Source organism: Mirounga leonina, unplaced genomic scaffold, assembly GCF_011800145.1.
Source record: "Mirounga leonina isolate KUSES-001 unplaced genomic scaffold, KU_Mleo_1.0 Mir_125, whole genome shotgun sequence".
Lineage (NCBI taxonomy): Eukaryota > Metazoa > Chordata > Mammalia > Carnivora > Phocidae > Mirounga > Mirounga leonina.
Window position 1 is genome coordinate 24373012 of NW_023270305.1, and position 20813 is coordinate 24393824.

Below are 20813 nucleotides of genomic sequence, written 5' to 3' on the forward strand. Positions count from 1 at the left end.
TTTGCTTTTCCTTGAATACCATAAACAAGCTCCTGTCTCTCAGCCTTTACACTTTCTATTCAGACTACCTAAAGCACTCTTTTCCTGCCAGATGGCTTGCTTCCTCACTTCTTTCAGGGCTCTACTCAACTGTCGCCTTCAAGGTGAGACCTTCTCTAATATCCCTATGTAAAATAGCAACCCACAATCACAACCCCACAAACACCCTTACTGCTCTGTTTTTCTCTATAGCATTTACCATATCTAATATACTGTATGTCTACTTATTCACTGTGTCTCCTAACACATGATAGGGACATTGAATATTAATGAGTCAATTAATTATTCTATAAATTCTAAGCAGCTGAAATCCACAAGAGGAAAAAAATAAGGTGGATAAATAGTAAAAATACAAAATTCTCATTATTTGTAGTATATATGATTATGTTCCTGGAAAGCAAGCAAACCAAAATCAACTGAAAAAACAACCAGAAACAATTTTTTAAAAATCCTTAACAAATTAGAATATAGCAAATTAAATTATATATCTAAGGATAAGCTTTAAAATTTGTAGGCCATAAAGTATTTTGGGAGATAAAGATAAAAAAATGGAAAGACACTTTACTTTTTTTTTTTAAAGAGAGAGACCGTATGTGCACGTGAAGGGGGTGGGGAGAGGGAGAGAATCTCAAGTGCAGGGCTCAATCTCATGACCTTGAGATCATGATCTGAGCTGAAATCAAGAGTCGGACGCTTAACCGACTTAGTCACCTTGGCGCCCCGACAATTCACTTTTGAATAGAAGAATTTACTATGGTAAAGATTGCAACTATCTCATGAATTAATGCCTGAATTAATGTAATACCAATCAAAATACCAACTGAATCTTTTTCTGAACATTAAAAAATTAAAATTATATTCATCAGAAAAAATAAACATGGGAGAACCATTTTGTAATTGGTATTACTTTAAAATAAGTAGCGCTCATTTAAGAATTGATATACCCAGAAGAATTCTCACCTATTTTGATTCTTTATCTACCCTGGATCACTCTAAATGCCCTCTGCCACAGAGATAAGGAAAAGAAATAAAAAGCATCCAAAGTGGAAAGGAATAAGTAAAATTATGTTTGCAGTTGACATAATCTTGTAAATTAAAAAAAAAAAACAACCCTAAAGATTCCATAAGACAACTGTAAGCACTAAAAAATGAATTCAGCAAAGTTGTGGGATATAAAAACAACATACAAAAATTAGTTGTGTTTACATACCTGAGCAATGAATAGTCCAAAAAGAAAATTATGGAAAATCTCAATTATAATCTCATCAAAAAGAATAAAATACTTAGAAATAAACTTAATCAAGGAAGTGAAAGACTTGTACACTAACAACTACCAAATATTGCAGAAAGAAATTAAAGAAGACATAAATAGAAAAATGCCCATATTCATAGACTGGAAGGCTTTATATTGTTAAAGTGTCCTTACTACCAAAGGTAATCTATAGATTCAGTGCAATCCTTATAGAAATCCCAGTAGCATTTTTTGCAGAAATAGAAAAAACGACCCTAAAAGTCATGTGAAACCACAAAGGATCCTGAATATCCAAAACAATCTTGAGAAAAAAGAACCAAGCTGGAGATGTCACATTTCTTGATTTCAAAACATACTACAAAGTTACAGTACTTACAACAGAATGGTACTGGCATAAACACAACATACAGACCAATGGAACAGAACAGAGAGCCCAGAAACAAACCCACACATATATGGTCAACTGATTTTGAACAAGGGCACCAAGACTACAGAATAGGGATAGAACAGTCTTTCCAAAAAATGGTGCTGGAAAAACTGGATATCCACATGCTGAAAAATGAAACTGTACCCTTATCTTACACCATACACAAAAATCAACTCAAAATGGATTAAAGACTTAAACTCAAAACCTGAAACTGTAAAACTTCTAAAAGAAAACACTGGGGGAAAACTTCATTACATTGGTCTTGGCAATGATTTCTTGGATATGACACAAAAAGAACAAGCAACAAAGGCAAAAATAGACAAGTGGGACTACATCAAACTAAAAAGCTGCTGGCACAACCAGGAAAACAATCAACAGAGTGAAAAGGCAACCTACAGAATGGGAGAAAATATTTGTAAACCATGTATCTGATGTTAATATCCATAATATATAAGGAACGCCTACTTCTCAAAAGCAAAACATCTCAAAACAAAACACCCTGATTAAAAAAATGGGCAAAGGACTTGAATAGACATTTCTCCGAAGAATACATACAAATAGCCCACATACACATGAAAAATGTTCAACATCACTAATCATCAGGATAAATGCAAATCCAAACCGAAATGCGGTATCAACTAACACTTGTTAGGACAGCGAAAGGAAGGAAGGAAGGAAGGAAGGAAGGAAGGAAGGAAGGAAGGTAGGTAGGTAGAGGGCGGGAGGGAGGGGAGAAAAGAAAAGAAAAAAAATGTTGGTGAGAGTGTAGAGGTATTTGAGTACTTGGAAACTGTTGCTAGGAATGTAAAATGAAACAGCTGCTACGGAAAATGGAGTAGAGGTTCTTCAAAAAAACAAAAAAAAAGTAGAGCTACCATACGATCCAGCAATACAACTTCTGGATATTTGCCCAAAGGAACTGAAATAGGATCTCAAAGAGGTATGTGCACTCCCGTGTTCACTTCAGCATTATTCACAATAGTCAAGAGGTAGAAACAACCTAAAAGTCCACTGATGAACAAACAGATAAAGAAAGTGTGGTGATATATACAGTGGAATATTGTTCAACCATTAAAGAGAAGAAAATCATGTCATGTGCAAAAACATGGGTGCCCCTTGAGGATGTTATGCTAAGTGAAATAAGCAGTCACAGGATGATTACGGCAAGATTCCACTTATGTGAGGTCTCGAAAGTAGTCAACAACCACAGAAACAAAAAGTAGAATGGTGGTTTCCAGGAGCTGGGAGAGAAATGAGGAGCTATTGCTCAATAGGTATAGAGTTTTAATCATGCTAGATGAAAAAGTTCTAAAGATCTGCCGTACAACATTGTGTTTATAGTTAACAATACTGTACTATAAACTTAAAAACTTGTTAAGGGTAAATGTTTTTTACCACACACATGTATGCACACATGTGCACACACAGTGTCCTATGGCCAGAGAGAAAAATTTAAGCTCAGACTATGGGAAACAAGTAAGATTTCCCATGCCCATCTTATGGGTACTTCATTCACAAACCTTCCTGCTTCCATTCTATTTTAAGCACAGAGAAGTAGGAATGTCCATCTATGCTATATGTAAAAGTATTTCATAGCTAATTTTAATTTACCTTTGATATCTGCTACCTTTAAAAATATATAATTTATAAAACTGCATTTCATATTATAGAAACAATAAATGGAATTAACAGTATTTCAGTAGTTCGTGGCTCACTTCCCAGAGCTGTTATTTTCTTAAACAAGCTGTCAAGCACTGTCTCAAACTACCAGGGTACCAAGAAGTACCAAAATCCAATTACTATCTTAAACTACCAGAGGACCATGAAATCCAATGGCTGATTTTAAAAAGATAAGAAACTGACTTTAAGTAATTACAAAATAAAATTATAAAATAGTTTTTTGTAAAACCACAGAACTAGTAACCAATGTTTAGTTTTGGGAGGAATACTCAAATCACAATTAGTACCACGCAGAAATATAAAGGAAGTATTTAATAATCCTATGGACTTCTCAATATTCCAATATAAGTGAAAAAATTAACTATGATAGCAGTATTAGTATTCTTAAGGATTGCACATAAGAAAATGACTCTTTATATCATCTGATGAAAATACCTTACAGTCTATTTGTTTGGCCATCTTTTCCTAAGTGTTCATGATTAACAATGCTTAAGATAAGTCACTCAGATTTGCATAAATTGTTACAAATCAACTTTGACCTTGGGTTCAATAGGATCAAAAAGAAATTTCCTTGCTGAAACTAAATGGTAAAATATCAAAATATCCTGATCCACATACCAAGAGTTTCCAACAGATGATTAGGTTTAGTTTTTGGTTTCAAGAAAACAAGATTTCCACTCTTTAAAAAAACCAAACCAAACCAAACCAATCCTAACAGTGTTTTTCAATCTTGTTTTCCTAATGGCCTCTCCCAATAAAATTTTAATGCCACAGATCCTGTGTGTGTGCGTGTGTGTGTGTTTATCTGTGCCAAATACATAAAAAGAGTAAGATTTTTTTTTCACACCCAAAGAACCAAATTCTACCCCCTTTTCATTTTAAAAAAAATATTTGAGAAAACATTCCCCAATGTGAACAGACGGTCTCCAGGCAGTGAGGTTAGAGTGGTTTAACCTGAAATTTCCTGACTAACCTGCTAGGTCTCTTTTTCTCTTACCTGGATCCAGCTCTTCTTTTGAGAGCCTGGTTTATCAATGTAGCTCTGATGGAAGATTCAAAATAAAGCAGGTACCCATAACTCAGAAGTGAATTCTCAGTACCAGTCCTCTGGATTATATCCCTCCTACTTTATTAAAAATTATACCAGCATGCCTAGAGTTTCTTTATGTAAAGTAGGTCTGTAGTAGGCTCGAAAAACATTCTGGAGTAAGAACAGAAAAAGGAAACATAAATCATGGTATAGTTTTTAAACTAAAACTAAAGAATATAATGGGCAATAATTTCTCTACCTTTATCATGCTTACCAACAAGAAACTCAATCCTATTGTTAGGGATAGTTCTAAAACTTCGAGATGCTTCAAGCTCTCTGACGGTCTGGTTTTCTCTCACAGGCTTGATTTAAAAATACAATTTTCTAGTGGCTCCTGGCCCTGAGGCTATTTAGGCATAAACCACAGCTGAATAAAAGAAAATATCAGTCCCTAAAATCAAAACAGTAGAGCAAAACTATTCTCCCCATAACCTCAATTTAGATGTACACTGTTCCTCTCCCTTTCCCCTAGCAACCTACCAGTCATGTTTCAGTCCTATTCTTCCCCCCTAAAATCTCATGCAGTCAGCCCTGCCTTCCATGCCACTCAACTATGGATGCTGTAAGCGTAGTAAGTCTTCTTACCCCCAGGGTCTCTCTTCTCAATTTGTACACTGACTGTGCTACTAACCTGTAAAAAAAAAAAAAAAAAAAAAAAAAAAAAATCCCCAGTCCACAGGGTAAAGTCTAAATCTTTGGGCTACTACTTACAGTTCTCCATAAACTATCATCAATCCGCTTTTCACATCTTATTTCCCACTATACCCAGACAGAGCATATCACTCTAGTCTTATTTCCCAAACAGGTCTAGTACTTGGCCAACACCACCTTTGCTTTCACACTATCCTCATATGAAATACCCTCCATTCTCCTATAGCTAGCAAAATCCTAGCCAGCCTTGGAGGCTCAGCTGAACTGTTCCTTTCCTAATTATACCAAGTGAAATGAACCTCACAAACTCTATGGAACCCACCAAATGAATCAGGATATATGAGCTACTCAGTCCTCTTAGTGTCCTCTCATAGAGCATCTTGCCTAGATACTCCTATCTACAGCATATCAGAGAGTAAACAGTCAAAGCCTGATATTTATTGACCTGGGAATGGATTAAGTTTTTCTAGTCACAGCTACCCCCATTCCTTACTGCCCCAGAATTCATATACACACACTCTTGGCTCAACGAGTGACTCCCTGTAGTTTGGATGCTACATAAACACTCTAGTTAATTTTCACATTGGGTAACAAGCTCCTTGAAGACAGGAACCCTGTCTTTGTATCTTCTATTCTAACTAAACTGAATGCTAAATAAAGATCCATGCAGTTAAACCCACTGAACAGACACACAGGATTGGAAATGAGGAGGAAATGGCAGATATAGTAAATAAAACGTCTTTCGGGGGGTGGGGGGGGCATTACCTTCAATGTGTAAATACCTAAGCTGTCCAGTATAGTCAGCCTCAAGCCCACAACGTGCCAGAATATATTCAAGAGTGGCTAAGCAATCCATGATTAATCTTTGAGAAGTAATTATCATAAATGATGTAATAATGATTCTCTTCATGATGGCCATAAACACAGCCAGGCACGGAGTAAACAACTGGCGGTAAGGGACCTACCACAGCGCTCCAGGGAGGAGGGAAAAGGAGCCAGATCAATCATTCCCCTGGTGTCTTCCACTCTATGATGAAAATAAAGGGGAGGAAGCACCTCTCCTACCTCTCGGGAAAGAAAAAACTCATGTCAAAAGGAGACAGAAAGGAAAATTTGTAAGACGCAACTTCAGAGAGCCATGAAGAACCAGTGGAGCGAGGGTCTTCCCGGTGCTATTTCAAAATTTTGCTCTACAGGGCGCCCGGGTGGCTCAGTCGTTGGGCGTCTGCCTTCGGCTCGGGTCATGATCCCAGGGTCCTGGGATCGAGCCCCACATCGGGCTCCCTGCTCTGCGAGAAGCCTGCTTCTCCCTCTCCCACTCCCCCTGCTTGTGTTCCTGCTCTCACTGTGTCTCTCTCTGTCAAATAAATAAATAAAATCTTTAAAAAAAAAAAAAAATTTTGCTCTACAATTCACTAAATGTTGCTCTCGTGGAAACAAAACAGAATACCCTATTCTTCTTACTATGAATTTCCCTGCTCATCAATCTCTCTACTTTTCATTGTGTTGGAAAAGGAATGAGTTTCCCCATTTAGAAGAGCTGCTACCTAATTAATCAGTGTTATCTGCATTTACATTCTACTTTAAAAACTAGTGCCGCAAGCAATACCACAAATGAGTAATTAGAAGTAACTGTAATTAAATCTTATTTTTTAGTGTGAAAAACTAAAGAATGGGCCAAGAATCGGAGGAGTCAGATCCACAAATAAGATGTGTAAGTTTGGGCAAATTATAAATGCGGTGCCTCCTTTTTCAAAGCAGGAAATGTGAGAGTCAGGCTTAAGAGACCGTTCAAATAATACTTCCCTGTCACCACATCTCTTCGATAACAAAAGTTTTCAAAGTTGTGAAACATCTGACAACCAATGAGAAAGAAGACCTAAAAAGTTCCTTATGGCTCTAAAATTGACTTTAAAACACACAAAGAAGAAAAAGACACCCAAGAGACCCACAACACAATGCAGGTAGTTGTAACACTTTCTAAGAACTGGATAGCAAGCTCTGCCATGAGCCCTCATCCTGATTCATTTTTAGTTTTCTTTTAAAATAAGTCTCCAAGAGTTGGCAGTGCACTAGCCCAACCAGCTTAAGGACCACAGGAACAAACCTGTAGTCTGATATTCAGATTTACTGATGCACTGCAATGAAGAAGAATGCACACCAGAGGAATACTGAGCCATCTCACAAAACAAAGGAAAAGATAACAGTTATTGTAAAATTTGGGGAGGAATGGAGTTTGGTGAAATTTACATGTAGTAGTGCTGTGACAGGCTTGGAGCAAAGCAAAGCTGTATGTAAAGGGGTCTACTCCAGGACTGGACTGCAAAGTGAACCCAACGTCCTCTCCTTAGCAACTACCAAGTTAAGATATATGCTGGTGCTGTATCCAGAAACCCCTTACCTGAAGCTGTGCATCTCAGCTGTAAATCAAGATTGCTTCTCTATATCAAAATGACTTAAGATTCTCCAGACAAGAGTGGGATGTTTTGCTCTTGATATAATTACACATAGCCGTGTTTCTGCTGGTCTATGATTTTCAGAATAGTTTCTCAGGATATTAGCAAGCCACAGTCACTCAAAGACAGGGTTTATTACAACACTTTCCAACTGCACCATTCTTGGGAGAAATATTAAGGCTTTATCTGTGTTTGTTACTCCAGCAGACAAATTTTTACTTTCTCCATTAGTTACCTGAGGTTCCCGTCTCCATTTTATTTGAGTGTGAAGAACAACTTGCTAATTAAACTCTTTACTTGATGTTCTTTAGAAAGAGGGGTTTATTTGCCAGTTTATCTTTTGGTTTGTTTGTTATGCATTAATTTCTCCACAGAAGATGTCCATTTTAGGCAGATATACAGGTTTTTTTTTTTTTTTAAAGATTTTATTTATTTATTTGAGAGAGAGAGAATGAGAGAGCACATGAGAGGGGGGAGGGTCAGAGGGAGAAGCAAGCTCCCCGCTGAGCAGGGAGCCTGATGCGGGACTCGATCCCGGGACTCCAGGATCATGACCTGAGCCGAAGGCAGTCGCTTAACCAACTGAGCCACCCAGGCGCCCGCAGATATACAGGTTTTGAAGAAACATTTATATCTTACCCCAGTGAAGTTCATTTACTCATTTAATGTGCATAGAAATCACTTAGCTTGTTACATGGTGGCTCCACCACAAAGTTTTTCATTTACTAGCTCTAGGTTAAGTAAACATGCAACTGAACTTAACAGCACAGTTTCCATACCACTGTCAGCTCCTAAGAGCAGGGAAAGAGCAGGCTCTGGAGCTCCATGGCCAGGGTTCAAATCCAAGATCTACACTATTAGGGCAAGCTATTTAAACTTTCAGTGCTTCTGTTTCCTTATCTATAAAAAACAGGACACTAATATGATCAAATGAGTCAACAAACAAAGCACTTCGTACAGAGCCTAGCACAAAGTCTGAATAAACATTAGCTATTTATTAGCAAAAACAAACAAAAGAGTCCTGGTTTAAACCGATGCATCTCTAAGAAATTTCTAACATATCTTCTGTAGAGTCAATATACTCCTCATTATTTTGATTTATCCAATAAATATTTACTGAGTGTTTACAAGGTGTCAGGCAATTTATCAAGCACTGGGAATCTTGTGGTAAAGAAAATGAAGTTTGCCCTCACAGAAATTATAGTCTTGTGAAGACTTCAGGACCACCACATTCTTACCAATAGTTCTTTCAATTTTTTTCTACTAAAAACACACCCTTGTTGCTGAGGAAAAGATGTCGTCTTCTCAATGAACTGTTGTTATTAGACAGTAAGCTCCTTTAGGACAAGGAGCACATCTTGTTGCTGATAACTCTAGTGCCTAACTATAAAGGTCTCAACAACAGAAGAGGCAACAAATATTTTGTGGTGTTTCTCTAATTCTTGGTTGTATAATTCATTTTTTTTCCAAATTGAATTTTACCACTGATATATACGTTTAATGTGTATTTCTCCCTCGTCATCTACACATGCACACACAGCAAAAGAGCTATTAGAAATCAGCAGCAGATCTTACAACTAGTGTGACCAACCTTCTGTTTGCCCAGGACTGAAAGACTCCTGGGACATGGCACTTTCAGTACTAAAAGTGGAAAAAAATCCCATGCAAAATGAGATAAACTGGTCATCAACTTAGAGCTGATGGTTTTGAAAAAGGACAAGTACAACCGCATGTTAAAAATAAAACAAAACACAAAGGCTAACCAAAATTTCACAACTTCACAAGTTCTGACCATAAAAACTAAACAAGAACATCCTGTACCGTGGGTACCTGCCCAACACCAACCCTTCCTCCTGGTATCCATCCTGAGTCTCCCTGCTTGGTCCCCCTTCCTCCTGCTTCCCTCCAGGTTGTTGGTTATGGAGTTTAGGCTACCTTAACCTCCGGAGCTTTCCAAAGGACAGCACTGTTAACTACATTTGTTAACTACATTTCTTCCCCACTCTTCTTTATTTTTGCTCCCAACTCATACCATGCCCTTTTCAAGATATTTTATCATCAGCAACTCCGTAAGGAGACTTCTTTCTCAATTCCAAACATCATAACCTTTTCCTACTCCTGCATTTACTTCAACCCTTTCCTAGTTACCACCTTTCTCCATCTTTCTGCTAAGTGAAAAAATTAGCTGTCCCAGCAGTCCTACTAGTATAATTAGTTACATACCTGTAATCGATGAGTCCAAGTCTCTATTTTTAGCTGCTTCTAAATTTAAGTATTAATATAGCAATAAACATTACTTTCTAGTATTAATATTGCAATGAAGTTTTTCATAACAGCTTTAATGAGACATAATTCACCCAAATGAAGTGTACAATTCAATGGTTTTTAATACACTTACAGTATTGTGCAACCGTCACCACAATCAATCTTAGAAACCTTTCAAATCTCATTAGCAGTCACTCCCCATTCCCATTATTCCTCCCTCAACCCTAAGAAAGCACTAATCTACTTTCTGTCTATGTAAATTTGCCCAATGGACATTTCATATAAATGGAATTATACCATTTGTGGTCCTTTGTGACTAATTTCTTTTATTTTGCATAAAGTTTTCAACATTCATCCATACTATACACATGTATCAATACTTCATTCCCTTTTTTTGGTAAATAATATTCCACTGTGGATATACATTTTACTTATCCATTCACAGTTGATGGATGTTTAGGTTTTTTCTACTCTTTGGCCATTATGAATAATGTTGCTCTGAATATTCATGTACAGGTTTCTGTGTAAATACAGATTTTCATTTATCTTGTGTACATACCTAGAAGTGGAAAAGCTAAGTCATATGTAACTCACTAACAATTTTGGGGAGTTACCAAACTATTTTCCAAAGTGGTTACACCATTTTACATTACCACCAGCAATGTGTGAGGGTTTCAATCACTCCATGATCCTACCAACACTTGTTACTATCTTTTTTTAATTACAGTCATCCTCATGGGTATGAAGCGATGTCTCAATGTTTTGTATTTTCCTAATAACTAATACTGCTGAGCATCTTTTGAGCATGTACCTACTGGCCATCTGCATTCCTTTTTGAGGAAGTGTCTATTCAAATCCTCTGCCCGTTTTTCAATTGGGTTGCCTCTTTTGGGGGGGGGTTGTCTCTTTTTTAAATTGAGCTGGAAGAGTTCTTTATATATTCTAGATATAGTCCCTTATCAGAAATATAATTTATGAACATTTGCTCTCATTCTGTACATTATCTTTTCACTTTGTTAATTACCAGTCATTTTCTAGGACAAAAGTTCTTAATTTTGATATAATCTAACTTATTTAGTTTTTCTAACCCAAGGTTGCAAAAATTTATTCCTATGTTTTCATTTAAAAGTTTTATAGTTTTAGCTTTTACACTTAGATGTCTGATCCATTTTGCATTAATCTCTGTGTATGGTGTGAGGCAGGAGTCCAACTTCATTCTCAGCATCACTTATTTAAAAAAAAAAAATTCTTTTTTCCCATTGACTTGTCTTGGAGACATTCTCACAAATCATGACTATAAATGCAAGGATTAAATTCTGAATGCTCAGGGGCGCCTGGGTGGCTCAGCTGGTTAAGCGACTGCCTTAGGCTCAGGTCATGATCCGGGAGTCCCAGGATCGAGTCCCACATCAGGCTCCCTGCTCAGCGAGGAGCCCGCTTCTCCCTCTGACCCTCCCCCCTCTCATGTACTCCCTCTCTCTCTCATTCTTGCTCTCTCAAATACATAAATCTTTAAAAAAAATAAATTCTGAATGCTCAATTCTATTCCACTGATCTATAGGTCCATCCTTATGCCAACTGAGACCACACTGTCTTGATTACTGCAGCTTTGTAATAACTTCTAAAATGGAACAGTGTAAGTAAGCCCTTCAACTTTGTTCTTTTTTTAAGACAACTTCAGCAATTCTGGGTCCCTTGCATTTCCGTACGAATTTTAGAGTCAGTTTGTCAATTTCTGCCAAAAAACGAGTTGGGATTTTGATAGAAATTGTGTTGAATCTGTGTATCAATTTTAGAAGTACTGACATCTTAACAGTCTATCTATAACTATCTATAGTTTCTATCTGTAACTATGGAATGTATTTCCATTTAGATCTTCCTTCACCAGTGTTTTATAGTTTTCAATGAGCAAGTCTTGTGTTTCTTTTGTTAAATTTATATCTAAGTATTTTAATCTTAGTTTTTAAGCATGTAATCTTAATTTGATGCTACTGTAATTAGATTTACAATTTCATGTTCAGAATGTCATTGCCTGTGTATAGAAATAAAATTATTTTTGAATATTGATCTTGTATCATGCAACCTTACTGAATCTATTATCAGTTTAAATAACATTTTAGTGGATTCCTTAGGATTTTCTAGATACAAGATCATACCACCTGCAAATAGGGATAATTTTACATTTTCCTTTCCAATCTCGATGCCTTTTCTTTTTCTTGCCTAACTCTCCTAGGAAGATCTACAATGATGAACAGATATGGTGAAAATGTATTTCCTTGTCTAGTCCCTGATATTGGAGGAAAGGCATCTTTGTCTTTCATCATTAAGTGTGGGTGTTTTATACATGCACTTTATCAGGTCAAGGAAGTTCCTATTTCTAGTCTGTTTCTTTTTTTTTTTAATCATGAAAGGGTTTTGGACTTTGTCAATTGCCTTTTCTGCATTGTTGAGATGATTTTTCTTATTTTATTAATATGGTGTATTACAGTAATTGATTTTCAGATGTTAAACCAATTTTGCATTCCTGGGATAAATCCCATTTGGTCATGGTATACAATCTTTTCTATACATTGCTAGATGTGGTCTGCTATGATTTTGTTGAAGTCTATAGTTTTCTTGTGAAATCTTTGTTTGGTTTCATATCAGAGCAATACTGACCTCATCAAATGAGTAGGCAAGTGTTCCTTCCCTTTTTAGGGGTGGAAGGGAGTTGAGAAGGACTGATATTCTTATTTTAACATTTGGTAGAATTCACCAGTGAAGCCATCTGTTCCTGGGTTTTTCTCTGTGAAAAGTTTTCTGATTACTAATTTAATTTCAATTTGTTATGGGTCTATTCAAAATTTCTATTTCTCCTTGAATCAGTTTTGATGATGTGTCTTTTTAAGAATTTATCCATTTCACCTATGTATCTGACTTGTTGGCATTCAGGTGTTCATAGTATTTTCATAATCCTTTATATTTCTATAAGATCAGCAGTAATGTCCCTCTTTCATTCCTGATTTTAGTAATTTTAGTCTTCTCTCCTTTTCTCTTGGTTGGACTAACTAAAGAGTACATTCTTCAAGAGTAGTAGGTCTTTTTAAAGAACCAATTTTACAGTTACACTGATTTTCTCCATCATTCTATATTTTATTTATCTCCAATCTAATCTTTATCATTTCTTTCCTTTTGTTTCCCTTTGGTTTAATTTGCTTTTTAATTTTTTTTTGTTTACATTTCTTAAGGTAGAAATTAGCTTATTAATTTGAAACTTTCTTTTTTGATATAGGTACTGACAGCTATAAATTCCCCTCTAAACACTGCTTTGGCTACATACCATAAGTTTTTATATACTGTATTTTCATTTTTATTCCTCTTGAAGTACTTTCTAATTTCCCTGAGTCATTTCTTCTGAGTCATTAGTTAACTAAGAAAGTGTTGCTTAGTTTCCAAATATTTGTGAATTTCCCAAATTTCCTTGTGTCACTAATTTCTAACCTTAATACTACTCTTGAAGAATGTACTTTGTATGATTTTAATTCTTTTAAATTTATTGAGACATGTTTTATGACCTAGCATACGGTTTATTCTGGAGAATACTGTATGTATGCTTGAGAAGAATATGTGTTCTGTACTATTGGGTGGAGTGTTTTATAGATGTCTATCAGGTCTAATTGCTTTACAGTATTTCTATTTCCTTGTGAATCTTCTGCCTAGTTGTGCTATTAATTACTAAAAGTGGGCTTTAAGGGCACCTGGGTGGCTCAGTTGTTAAGCGTCTGCCTTCGGCTCAGGTCATGATCCCGGGGTCCTGGGATCAAGCCCTGCATCAGGCTCCCTGCTTGGCAGGAGGCCTGCCTCTCCCTCTCCCACTCCCCCTGCTTGTGTTCCCTCTCGCTGTGTCTCTCTCTGTCAAATGAATAAATAAAATCTTTTAAAAAATAAATAAATAAAAGTGGGCTTTAAAGTTTCCAATTAAAAAAAAAAGTTTCCAATTTTTATTGTTTAATTGTCTATTTCTCCCTCCAATTGTGAGTTTTGTTCCATATATTCTGGGGCTTTGTTGTTAAGTCCAAGTATTGTTTTCTACTGTTTTTCATAATATATAGAATTTACATTGTGAGCTAATTTTGTTTCCTTTTTATTATACCCTTTTATCAACCTCTCCCTATTTCCCCACCCCCATCCCCAGGCAACCACTCTTCCACTCTGTGTTTCTATGAGTTCGACCTTTTTTTGTTTTTTAAGATTCCACATGTAGGGCGCCTGGGTGGCTCAGTCGTTGGGCGTCTGCTTTCGGCTCAGGTAGTGACCCCGGGGTCCTGGGATTGAGCCCCGCATCGGGCTCCCTGCTCCGCATGCTTCTCCCTCTCCCACTCCCCCTGCTTGTGTTCCCTCTCTCACTGTGTCTCTCTCTGTCAAATAAATAAAAAAATCTTAAAAAAAAAAAAAAAATTCTACATGTAATTGATACCATGCAGTATTTATGTTTTTCTGTCTAACTTATTTCACTTAGTATAATGCCATCAAGGTCCATCCATATTGCTGCAATGGCAGCATTTCCTTCCTTCTGGTGGCAGAATAACATTCCATTGTGTATGTATAGACTACATCTTCTTTGTCCATTCATCATCAACAGACATGTAGGTTGTTTCCAAATGTTGGAACAGCCCCGTCACTGTAACTAGTCAGTTTCTTCTTCTGTTTCCTACAGTGGACCCTAAAACAACAATAAAAAGTCATTTCCATTATTCTTCAGATATCCTACCTATCTGCCTCTACTTCACTCTCAGCTAAGGACGAAGGTTCCTCCATCTGAGAAAATGGAGGCCCCATTAGGAGATCTTTCACTACCCTCTCCTCAACCTTAAAGCTATTTTGTATTTGTGCCCACTCCTGGCCCTTTACAAAGATGTGATCCCAAAAGAGGTACTCTCTTCCTTTGCAAAAGAGGTACCGTCTGATCCTATCTCTTCCAGGCCCTCTCAGAACCTTGCTTCATCATTTATATTCTCTTTGATACCTTTATCTCTACCACCACTCCTTTGCTTTCAGCCTACACACATGCTCAAACGTACTTCAAGGTAAAAACTTTCCCTTAACCTTCTCCCCTGTTAAACTGTCTCCCTATTGCTTTTCACAGCCAAAGTTCTTCAAAGAGTAGTCTCAGCTTGGTTTCCTTTCCATGACTTCCACCCATTCCTCAACCTACTACAATCTATTTTTCACCCCACGACTCTGCTGAAATTACTCTTGCAAAGGTCCACGTCATTCTTAGGCCCAAATTCAAGGCCTCCTATCAGTTCTGAAGCAGCATTTAATACTAGCAACCCCTTCTTTCTTTTTGAAAACTCTCCACCTACAACTACTATCTGAACAATGATTTCCAAATCCATGCCTCCTGCCAGGTCTTGGAGCCAGGTCAGCTCTCTCCTGAGCTCCAGACCGCTAGATCAAATTGACAACTGTACATATCTGCACAATCTCTAAACACTTCATAATCAACATGTCTCACATGAATAGAAATATATTCTCTCTCTCTTCGTCCTACCTCCTAAATAACTCTCAATTCCTGCCCCACTATAACTATCTTGGTGCAAATCCTCATAATAACACTCAAATTGCCTCTTGGGGTAGACTGCTATTTTTGCCTCCAATAGCCATTCTTTCCTTCTTAGACATAGAGCTGCCAGGCTAGAGACCACATGTCCCACCCTCTCATGAATTTGTGTGACCATGTAAGCAAGTTCCCAGCATAGGAAAATGAGAACTGGTGGGTGACTTCCAACTTCACTTGTTAAAAGAAAAGTTGCTTGCCTTAAAATAACTCTGTCTCTCTTCCTACCAGCTAAAGACAGACACACCAATGATTTAGCTTCAGAACAGCAGATGAATGTGTGCACTATCAGGTGATGGCATAAAATGGAAGGAACACACATCCCTGAATGAACTCATGGAATAGCAACCTGGGCTCACCTCACAACTGTTACATGAGAGAGAAATATCTATCTATCTTACTTAGGTCACTTTATTTTGGAGTTTCTTTGTATAGCAGTTAACCTCAACCCTAACACCCTTCTCCATATAACTCTTAACTGGCCTCCCTATCTCCAGTATTAACTTACATTTCAGTACATTTGCCATATTATTGCCAGTTATCTTTAAAATATAGGATAAGTATTAGTCTTCTCCCTAATAACCTTCTATGACTCACAGCTCCAGACGTTTTGGCATAGCACAGAAGGTGTTGTGGTACACAATCTGTCCTTAATATCTTTCTAGCTTCCACCCTTTATGACCCACTCCCATCCCTGACGACACCCCCATTTCCCTACACAGATACTTTAAGCTCCAGCATCATTTGACTTCAACTTTCTCCAGTGTTAGAGAAAAACAAAACATAACGCAAAAGCTCTGCAAAATGAGAGAAGAGGTAAAGAAAATTACTTGAAAGTCTGATGAAGCAACCAAAAGAATGTGCGCGTAGACAAAGTATACTTTACATACAGTCATTAAAATGATAAAACTCAGGGTTTCTTCTTTGTAGGAAGCATTTGAAGATGCACTGCCCATTCCATGGGCTGAAACATCAAAGCACCAACATCCATGAGAAAAAATAAGTGGCTATTTTAATTATATGGATAATACAGATTTTTGAGGTGAAATCCATATAACAAAGTGTACAACTCAGTGGCATTTAGTACATTCATGATGCTGTGCCCCCATCACCTCTATCTAATTCTAGAACATTTTTTATCATCCCTGAAGGAGACCTTATACCCTCAAGCAGTTACTTCCTATTCCCTCCCTCTTCCCCAGCAACCACAAATCTGCTGTCTCTATGGTTTTACTTAGTCTGTATATTTCATATAAATGGAATCATACAACATGAGACCTATTAAGTCTGACTTCTTTAATTTTAGCATATTTCTGAGGTGCCTCCTTGCAGCATTTATCAGTATGGAGGACATAAATTTTACAAGCAGTGTTATTTGTAAATGCAACATACTGGAATCAACCTAAATGCTCACACATAGAGGACAGTGACTGAATTAACTATGGTACATATATATGATGGGAGTACTATGGAGAATGAGAAAGATCTCTAGCAACTAGTGTGGAGTGATTTCCCAGACATGCTGTTAAGTGAAAAGAACAAAATTCAAAGAGGTATCTATAGTATGCTACCTTTTGTGAAAGAAAAAAAGAAAATAAGAAAATATTCACGTATCTCATTTGGGTAAAAAACAATAACAACAAAACAACACAATAGAAAAACATGGAAAGGAAAACCTGAGACCAAAGACAGTGGTTAGAATAGGGTAAAAAGGATAGAAGTAGAATACTTCCCTAAATATACTGTTTTGTATGGTTCTGCCTTTTAGAATCATGTCAAAGTTTCACATACTTTAAAAACACTCTAAAAGAAAAGAAATAAAATCAAAGATGAGGGAGGCATCCCCCAAATGAATACAAACAGAAACAAATGAACTGGCTATATGCCATGGGTTGAACTGTGTCCCCCAAAAAGATATGATGAAGTCTTAACCTCTAGTACTTGTGAATGTGACCCTACTTGGAAATAGGGTCTTTGCAGTAATCAAGTCAAGATGAGGCTTTTAGGGTGATCTCTATGACTGGTGTCCTTATATAAGGGGGAAATTTGGACACAGGAAGCACACTGTGTGATGATGAAGGCTGAGACTGGAGCTTACTACACGCCAAGGAATGCCAAGCATTGCAGGCCATCACCAGAAGCTGGAGAAGCATGGAACATATTCTCCCTCAAGCTCTCAGAAAGAACCAACTCTACTGACACCTTGATTTCCAACTTTCCATCTCCCAGAACTATGAAAGAATAAATTTCTATTGCTTTAAGCCACCTAATTTGTGGTATTTTGTTATGGTTGTCCTAGGAAACTAATACACCATAGAGATATTAAATGAATCACATAAACACTTCTGAGAGGGTAAGGAAGGTGGGGAACCAGACATTAGAACAGTGTATGTTCTAAAGATAAACAGAACTCTAAACGATGATCTCTAGCTAGTATTTGATTTCTCACAGAGGCATGGACTAACAATTCTGAAATTACTTTTGTGTTCAAGGACAAAGCAAAGAAATATTCAATATACTGTGGCTAATGGAAACTAAGCTCCTCCCTATTGGAGAAGAGAGTTACAAATATGAAAAGGAGAGAATGAACCCTGTGGTGTTAGACTAGTATTGGTCTTAGACAGTCAGATGGGTAGAGGGGCAGTGGAGGTATGGGTAAATGTGTATTTATGTGTGTATATACACAGGATGTCTATTCCATAAGGCAGCCTCGTAATAAGGATGCTTCAGCAGCAATAACTACACCTAGAATCCAAAACAAAGGCTCAAGAACTCTCTTAGATTAAAGGAAACTCAAGAGACCGGCAACTGAATGCAGCACATGATCTTGGATTTTCTTTTGCCTTTATAAAAGATATTACTGGGGTGGGACGCCTAGGTGGCTCAGTCAGTTAAGCGTCTGCCTTTGGCTCAGGTCATGATCTCAGGGTCAGGCTCCTTGCTCAGTGGGGAGCCTGCTCTTCCCTCTGCCTGCCGCTCCCCCTGCTTGTGCTTTGTTTCTCTCTCTGACAGATAAATTAAAAAAAAAAAAAAAATTAAAAAAATTAAAAAAAAAAAAAAGGATATTATTGGGGCAACTGACAAAATCTGAATAAGGGTTAAACAATAGCATCGTACCAGCATCAATTTCCTGACTTTGACCATTGTCAAACATTTCATTGTTAAACACACACTAAAGTATTCAGGGGAAGATGGTTTCTTTTAGTGTAGCAAAGAATAAGGTAAAAAATAATAAATCGAGTACTGAGAAATCTGGGGTGAAATACTGAAATTCTTTGTACTATTCTTTCAACTTTTTTCTGAAGTCTACAATTACCTTAAAAAATGTAAGAACTTAAAATTTAATTAAAAATTAAAAATAAATGAACATGGGTTCTAGAGAGGCAAACTTTCAAAGAGCATTGCTGGAGAACCAGGAGTTATTCTAAGCATTCCATGAAGCATCTGTAAGGCAATACACATAACAGCATAGGCTCTAGAAAAAACTTAAACCTGGATTTGAATTTGCTCCACTGTTACACAGCCCTAAGGCAAATGGAGCTTTTCTCCATGAACTAGGGTGGGTAGCCTACAAAAGGCTAGAACATTACCTTGTTCCACAAAGTGTAAGAATTCTAGCAACTGAACTCCTAAGTGTTTTTATTTTACACAAAAAGTAGGTTTTGTGGCTGATAAATCACTCACTGCACCGACCACCAGTGTGGACCACTTCTGGGAGGACTTGGGGACACCCTGGGGAGCTGTGCCCATTCACATGCATTCTTATTTATCCTTTGCAATGCTTGTTCCCTGGTTCAGTGGTAGGCAAGCAAATTAAGCTGCTCTCAGTAGTATATCTTTGCCAATCTCTGAACTCCAACCAGCCCTTTGTGGTCTACATAATCATGTGTGTCCCCATATGTGTATGTACATATGGATGTCTGTATATAAGCATACAAGAAAATCTGGAGAAAATCACCCCAAAAGTTGACAGTGTTCATATAGCTGGTAGAATGATGATGTTTAGTTTCCTCTTTTTAATTGTATTTTTCTTACTTTTATTATAATGATCAAACATAATCTTTGCAATTTAAGTTTAAAAATGTTATAAACTAATATTACACTGTACGTTAACTGGAATTCAAATAGAAACTTAAAAAAAGTTATAGTCTGTTGGTTAATTAAAGGATGACTGAGACAACCAAATATAAATTAAAGCCACATGGGGGTACCTGGATGGCTCAGTCAGTGGAGCATGCAACTCTTGATCTTGGGGTCATGAGTTTGAGCCCCACATTGGATGTAGAGATTACTTAAAATAAAATAAAATCTTAAAAAAATAAAATAAAATAAAACCACATGAGTAAGATTGGAAGTCCTAGTGACATGTGGACTAAATTCACATTTAAACAAAGAATTTTGTCCTCATGTCTGAATAAGTTTTCGTTTAGCTTCAGGTTCAAATTAGATATCGATTGTTACAAAAAAAAAAAAGGAACAAAATTTGGATGCAAATTCTTCATTACATTACACTTATGTATTTCAGATTTGGTTTTTTCAAAAAGTTGTAGACTGGCCATCAGAATTCTAATTTAGAAAAATCATGAAGCAGTCTCCCTCCACCACATCCAAATCAAATCTAAATCTTATCAATCTTCTGAGGCTAACTACCAATTCAGAGAAGAACATATTAAATAATACCACAGGGAGGCAATTAGCAAAATCCAAACTGATGGAATAATTCTACACAACAAATAACCAAGTTTCTTCAACAAAAAACTTCAAGGAAAAAGAACAGATTTAAAAAAAGAGAGAGAGAGAAGATAAAGAGAAGGAACCTACAAACATAAAAGAAATTTGAGACACATCAACTAACTGCAGCATATGGAACTTATTTGTTGTTGGAAGCTACATTAATACTGTTGAGATATAGCAATGGCATGTGCTTATATATTTTTATCACTTTGCTAAGCCATATTTGAAAATCATGTAATTCATCCAGACCGAGTGTACAATTCAACAGGTTTTTTTTTAGTAATTTACCAAGTTGTGCAACCATGACTATCAACCAGTTATAGAATATTACCCCAGTAAGATCCCTCATGTCCATTAATTGCTAATCACCACACCCCCACACACACCAGTCCACTAATCCACTTCCTGACTCTACAGATTTGCCTCTTCTGAACATTTCACATAAACAGAATCATACAATATGTAGTCTCTTGTGTCTGGCTCCTTTCACATAGTGCGTTTGTAGGTTTATTTATGTCCCTGCATCCATCAGCATTTTGTTTCTTTCCATTGCTGAATAACATTCCATTGTATGAACATATTTTGTCTTTTCATTTACCAGCTGATAGGCAGTTGTTTCC

General features: G+C 36.9%; 1 protein-coding gene across 5 annotated transcripts in view; it reads right to left on the bottom strand.

Annotated features, from left to right (window-relative positions):
- Positions 1-20813, bottom strand: part of MAP4K3 (mitogen-activated protein kinase kinase kinase kinase 3) — a 188931-nt gene that overhangs the window by 98827 nt on the left and 69291 nt on the right. Inside the window, exon 1 of one of the 5 annotated variants that reach the window (XM_035000971.1) lies at positions 4396-4598. The exons of the other annotated variants lie outside the window; for them this stretch is intronic. The gene's annotated coding sequence lies outside the window, so the exon portion shown is untranslated. Of the gene's footprint in view, positions 1-4395; positions 4599-20813 lie in introns of those variants that run through there. 5 annotated transcript variants of the gene reach the window in all.